The sequence below is a fragment of the Primulina eburnea genome, chromosome 16 (assembly GCF_022965805.1).
Source record: "Primulina eburnea isolate SZY01 chromosome 16, ASM2296580v1, whole genome shotgun sequence".
Taxonomy (NCBI): Eukaryota; Viridiplantae; Streptophyta; class Magnoliopsida; order Lamiales; family Gesneriaceae; genus Primulina; species Primulina eburnea.
In genome coordinates this window covers 10,306,560-10,312,654 of record NC_133116.1, presented here as the reverse complement: position 1 = coordinate 10,312,654, position 6,095 = coordinate 10,306,560, and the positions used below count along the sequence as shown (strand labels likewise).

Here is a 6,095-nt window from a genome sequence, read left to right as displayed (position 1 = left end):
AAAGGCCCCAGAGGGAGCCCATTTATGGGAAAAGGCCCCAGAGTGAGCCCCGACGATCGTATTTCTATTCGAATCATGAATGGCCAGGGCCCGGTTGACCGGTGAGAGTGTTGCCGGTGTCCCCCGCCGCCTAGTACTGTGGTTTTATGTAGATGGATCCATCGACCCTCATGAGCATGATCAAGAAAGTCACAATTAACGATCTGAATTCAACAAAGGAAAAGAAAAAGGAAAATGATTATGATCAAGTTAAAAAGTTTTATATCATGATAAGGAAAACGATCAAGACTTTTACGTGCATGTCATGAAATGGTTTATGGTAAAGTTTTATTCATCATGAAAATATTTACGAAAATGATTATGCTTAAATTTATGCATTTTCATGAAAAGATATTTTAAGTACAAGTATTTTTCCGTTATATGTTGACTGTATTACGTAGTACTTGTTATCAAGATTATGGTGTGTTGAGTCTTTAGATTCACTAGGTGTGATGGATGCAGGTGGTTCCGAGGGAGGTCTTGATGAGTGATATTATTGGACTGATGGCGCACACAACCCGAGGACCAGCGCTACATTTTCCGCATTATGATTTAAGTTTTATGTTAAAGATTTAAAACTATTTACTTATGCTTTTGAGAGGTTTTTGAGAGTTTAGTATGGGCTATAATTTTCAACATTTACTGCTTTTTAGGGTTGGTAAAACGTTTTACGACTTCTGGTTTGACTATTTCACTTGAATTTTTAAATGCTAGTTGGTTGAGGTTTCATTTTAAAAGGGGCAAAATATTTTATAAAAATATTTTGATGTGTTATTTACGTTGGCCGAAATATATATATAAAAAAAATTTCTAGTACTTTTAAAGCAATAAAAGATGAGGACGTTTCAGATTCGGTATGAAAAGAAAGTTGGCACCGAGGTATGTTGGTCCGTATGAGATATTGCAGCGGATAGGCACGTTGGCTTATCGGTTGGCTCTACCTCCATTTTATCTGGTATTCATGATGTGTTTCATGTGTCGATGTTGCGGAAGTATGAGCCAGATCCTTCACATGTGTTGGATATTTCTGAGATTCAGTTAGATCCTGATGTGTCTTATGTTGAGAGACCAGTTTGTATTTTGGATCGATCTGAACGGAAGCTTCGTAGTAAGCTTATACCGATGGTGAAGGTTCACTGGGAGCATAGAGGTGTCGAAGAGGCCACTTGGGAGACAGAGCGGCATATGAGGGAGCTCTACCCCTACTTATTCTGATGGTATGACGTATCTTTATTTACACATGTTATTGCGGCTTTTACTTAATTTCGGGGTCGAAATTCATTTAAGGGGGGTAGAAATGTAATGCCTGAAATGAATATCACAAGTTGTTGATTTAGTAATATGATATTACTAAATAATTAACGATTTTTAAAGAGAGAAATATGACATATGTTGGTCATATGAAGTCCAAATGGTTTGGGATTTGGATATAACGTATAAAACTCAAAGATATAGAAGTTCTATGTTTTGAGTTTTGGAAAATTTGAGCGTTTGACTGGTCCAAAGAGATATAACGATGTTAAAATGTTAAATATTATTTATTATATTATATTATATTATTTTATTAATATAATATAATATAATATAATATTAAAAATTAAAACAAAATCAAAATTTGAGGCGGTGGAAATCAATTTCCACTGCATGAAAGAAAACGAAAAAGGCAAGAGCGAGGTTCTCCGGGAGAAGGAAATTAATATACAGTTTTTAAATTTCTTTTCAATCGTGCGACTTATCGGTTTATCCAATCGACGAACCGACTTCAATTCTGGGATCGTTGACACGAGGTCTTCGATTTGAGGTATAAATTTCATAATTTTGGTGATGTTTGAAATTCATCGATTTCTGGAATAAATCCGATAAATTGTTAAATCATACTGAAATTGAAGATTGTTGAATAATGTTTGATCTTAACGAAGTAGAGAAGATTATTGTGTTGTTATTTTGAAATATTCCTAATTTGTTTTAATTAGGGATTTTTAATCGTTGGATTGAGATTGGAGAGTTGTTTGTCAGTTGTTATTAATTCTGATTATATATTTGGAGTCTACGAAGTATGGCTACACATTGATATAAAGTTTTCGCAATTTGACGGATGTTGTAAAATAGCCTATTATTTCATGTTAAATTAATTAGGGTGTATTTGATAGTAATATTGTGAATTAAATACACCGGAATATTAAATTGTTGAACAATACGAATTTATAATCGAGTCTTATATTTTCTTGAATTAATTGTTGTTGGGCTATTTGATGTTATATATTGAGGCTGTTATAACCGTGTTGATACGGTGACAATGATCTGATAATTATGGTTGAATTATTTAGATACTTCACAAGCCTCAGGATCAAAGAAATAGCCAGATTGTATATACACTCGATTATCAGGTACGTGTTGACGTACGAGTATATGTTGTTATTGTTTAGTATTGATGAATACTATTGAGTTGAACGATGATAAATCACCGGAATTGGGTGATTTAATATTATATTTGTTGTTGTTTATTATTGTTGATATTGTTGACTATCGTTGTTGGGAGACGTCTCGTTGATGTTGTCACGTTGATGTTGTTCGTTCAACGATATTGCTGTCGCCTATGTTGGGGTGCGACGTATCATTGATGTTGTTATTCGTTCGACGATATTGCTGTCGCCGGTGTTGGGGTGCGACGTATCGTCGATGTTGTTGTTCGTTCGACGATATTGCTGTCGCCGGTGTTGGGGTGCGACGTATCGTCGATGTTGTTGCATTATGATGTTGTTGAGGTTGTTGTTGGCTGATTGTCCAGAAACGGCAAAGGGGGTATTTCTATTATGATTTCAGTTATATTTTATGTTGTTAATATAACTGTAATGTATTACAATGATGATTGTTGTATATGCTCACCATTTGAGGGCTGTTTCTGTTGGGCAGGTTACAGGACTATGCGTGAGACAGGATAGTGGTGAAGGACTAGGTGTGTCTAGTCAAACAGTCCTGTAGTTGATAGTAGATAGAGACAGTATAGCTTATTGTCTTATTTGAGTTGTATGTGTGTATTTATTATACTGTTTCTGCTACACTGACGTAGATAGTGTGGTGATTGCACTATTTTGTCGTATATGCATTATATTATTACGTTGTCGAAAAGAAAAATTTTATGCATATGAAGTCACCTGTTGCATGATTACGTGGCGAGGTTTGGGGCGCGACATTTATGCTTCAAAATAGAATAGAAAAGCACGTATCAGATGGTGGCATAGACAATTGCGAGGGTGAATTTTCCTCATAATACTGACACAGAGGAAAAATAAATGACCAGCAAAAAATAAGCCTTAAAGCCAACAAGAAAGTGCTGGTGTTAAATAGAGGTGAATTCTCAGTCCAGATATGTCTGTTCAAGTTATTACGATCATAAAATGGTGAATTCTTCCTCTTTTTCATGATTCAGAGCAGCTACATAGATTGGCCACATGTATTCTAATTACAAGCAGCAGTGAAATGTGCATCATAAAATTGTATATTATGTGCTTTTGGCATTAAGATGAGCCAGGAGACACAATGTAACTCACGCTAGAAACCTATTCTATAAAGAACATCACATTAATTAAATGAATTCTCAATAAACAACTTACTTCCCTTTCCTCTTCTCCTTCATCATCCTCTAAATCTTGTTCCCCCCTCTCTATGGGAGTAGATTGTAGAACCCGTAAATCAGTCTACGTATAAGCCATGCATAATTCTAGATTTTTAAAATATAATTTTGCATGATTATTTTAATGCATTTCTTTGAAGTTAATTATTTTATGATTTCATGCAGTAGTTTGATTTTTCAGTTATTTCAGTGAGGCCGGACTGGAGTTGGAGTTTTGAGATAGAATTTAAGATTCGAGAAATATTTCCAGAAGTTAATTTAGCTAGCAAGTAAGTTCATTTAAGTTAAAAAGGAGGTTTGAGGAATTATTTATGCAACTTGAGGTGAGTAGAAAAATAAGCTCATTTGAGTTACTTAATTAAGGGGTTAGCTCACTAAATTAATTAAAGGATTGGTGATGCTTTTAAGAGTTATTAATTTAGTAAATAAACAACACTTCCCATTCATTTTTAGAAGCAAATTTCGGCCACCTTACCCCTCCCCCCCCCCCCCCCCCCCCCCCCCCCTTGACTAGACAACACATTGCCAACTCATCAACTTTGACCATTTCTTTGCATGTAATTAGTAGGATATTTCTAGGATTTTTGGGAGCACCATTTAATTAATTATTAGAGCTTATCCTAGTCTACATTAGCAAGCTAAAAATCGGCCATCACCTTCTAGATGCATCCATCAACCCATTTGATATCAAACCACAATTCAAATTTGAATTTGAGGGAGACTTGGTCATACCTTTGCATCCCTTTATTATGGGATCTCCCCCTCACTATCCTAACCATCATTTCCCCCCCTCCATTATTTCAAAAATCAGAGCCCTTTTCAGAGTGAAAAACGTGAGTTTCATAGCCAAAAAGAAGAGGAAAGAATCGAGAGCAAGGAAACAAGAGAAACGTTCCACTCCTCCGCGCCGCATCGTCTCTTCTTTTCGTTTTTATTTCAAACGATAACCAAGGCATGTCTAGATTCTTTCAAACCTCAATCAAGTCATATTATCAATTATTTTTCAGTATGTGATCATGTTTTATCAAGAAAAAATCGAGATGCATGTCCAAATATTTTCGAAACCATGGTGCAGATTTTTTTGACTTTCCTTGGCAAGCTTCACGTTTCCTCTTGTTTAGTGGTTTCAGGTGGATGGTTCGACTCCAGGCTCCCAAGGCGACATCTAGACACGTAATAGGATGCATTAGGACCATGTTGGTCCATTAAAATCATCCCCATGCATGATGGAACCGAAAATGACAGCAGCATTCCTCCACTGCCATTTTGTGCTTCGAAATTTCAGATTTTTCTGTCAAGGGATTGAATCTGATCTTGGCTGCCCCAGGGCTCATGGCCATGGTTGGATCACTTCCCTAACATGTCTAAGACGTTACTAAGTCGCCCTTTTGGTGGCTTGGTCCATGGTGCATTGGTTTTTAATCAAATCAACAAGAACAGCCCCCTCCCCTCTCGGCCCCCTTCGGTTGGACAGCTTATGGTTTCGGCCATGGTGGTTTGGTATGGATCTTGGTTGGTCTATGGCCCTTAGCCATGGTTCATACCATGCCCCTAGATGTCTAGATCTTGCCATGGTCAATCAAATGGCCACTGGAACGACACGAGACATCGATCATAGCATAAACACCTCACGCATACAAGATGCTCTCGGTTGGACCCTTCGGTTGAGTTATGGTGTGATGCGGATTGTGGCTTGCCTAGGGCCCTTAGCCATGGTTCAAATCATTCCTTGGGACGTTTTGGAGAGGTTTTGGTCGGTGGTTCAAGCCCCAATGGCCATTAGCCTTGCAAACAACGCAAGGAAGCCAAGCAAGGTTGCTGTATTTTTGGGACAGCAACTTGTTGTGTCGGTTTGGTTGCTCGTTCGAGTTCTCAATTGGCTTTTAGCCTATGGCCTTGGACTGGACAGTGCCCCTTTGAGTTGGGAAGGTCATGTTTTTGACCGTTTGTGATTCGGATCATTTTTGAGGTCGTACGAGAATTTACGGTGCGATGTGCCAAATTGACTCTCGAAAGAGCATTTCTTGTTTTGGCCTCCATTTCACCTAGATTTCGACCCTCATCATTTTAGGAGCATTAGTTCATAATTTTAAGCATATTTTAATCATGATTATACGTCGGTTCAGTGTTGGTTCGGGTTGGTTCGGAGTCATGATTAAATACGAAGTCGTTAGACGTAATTGTCGCATTTTCAAACTTAATTGCATAGTTCGGTCAAGTATAAGCTATTGCATAATTTATATGGCATATTTAGGTCGCAGCGAGCCTGGGAGCGATCCAATCCAATCCAGTTGGTAAAATACACAGGATATTTTCATTATGCCAGTTAATTATTTTACGTGCATGAAAATAGAAAATACTTATTTTGAGATTTATGCGATATTGCTTGTGGTCAACTCACTATGATGGGAGCATTATTTTA

At 37.3% G+C, this 6,095-nt stretch overlaps 1 long non-coding RNA gene across 2 annotated transcripts; it reads left to right on the top strand.

Moving 5' to 3' along the window:
- Positions 1-1,002: 1,002 nt before the first annotated feature.
- LOC140817152 (uncharacterized) lies at positions 1,003-3,156 on the top strand. Of its 2 annotated transcripts, none has more exons than XR_012114722.1 (3): positions 1,003-1,256; positions 2,367-2,426; positions 2,953-3,156. It is a non-coding gene; the product is annotated as an uncharacterized lncRNA (long non-coding RNA). The 2 variants fall into 2 exon arrangements; XR_012114721.1 differs by lacking the exon at positions 1,003-1,256 and adding an exon at positions 1,703-1,840.
- The last annotated feature ends 2,939 nt before the right edge of the window (positions 3,157-6,095 follow it).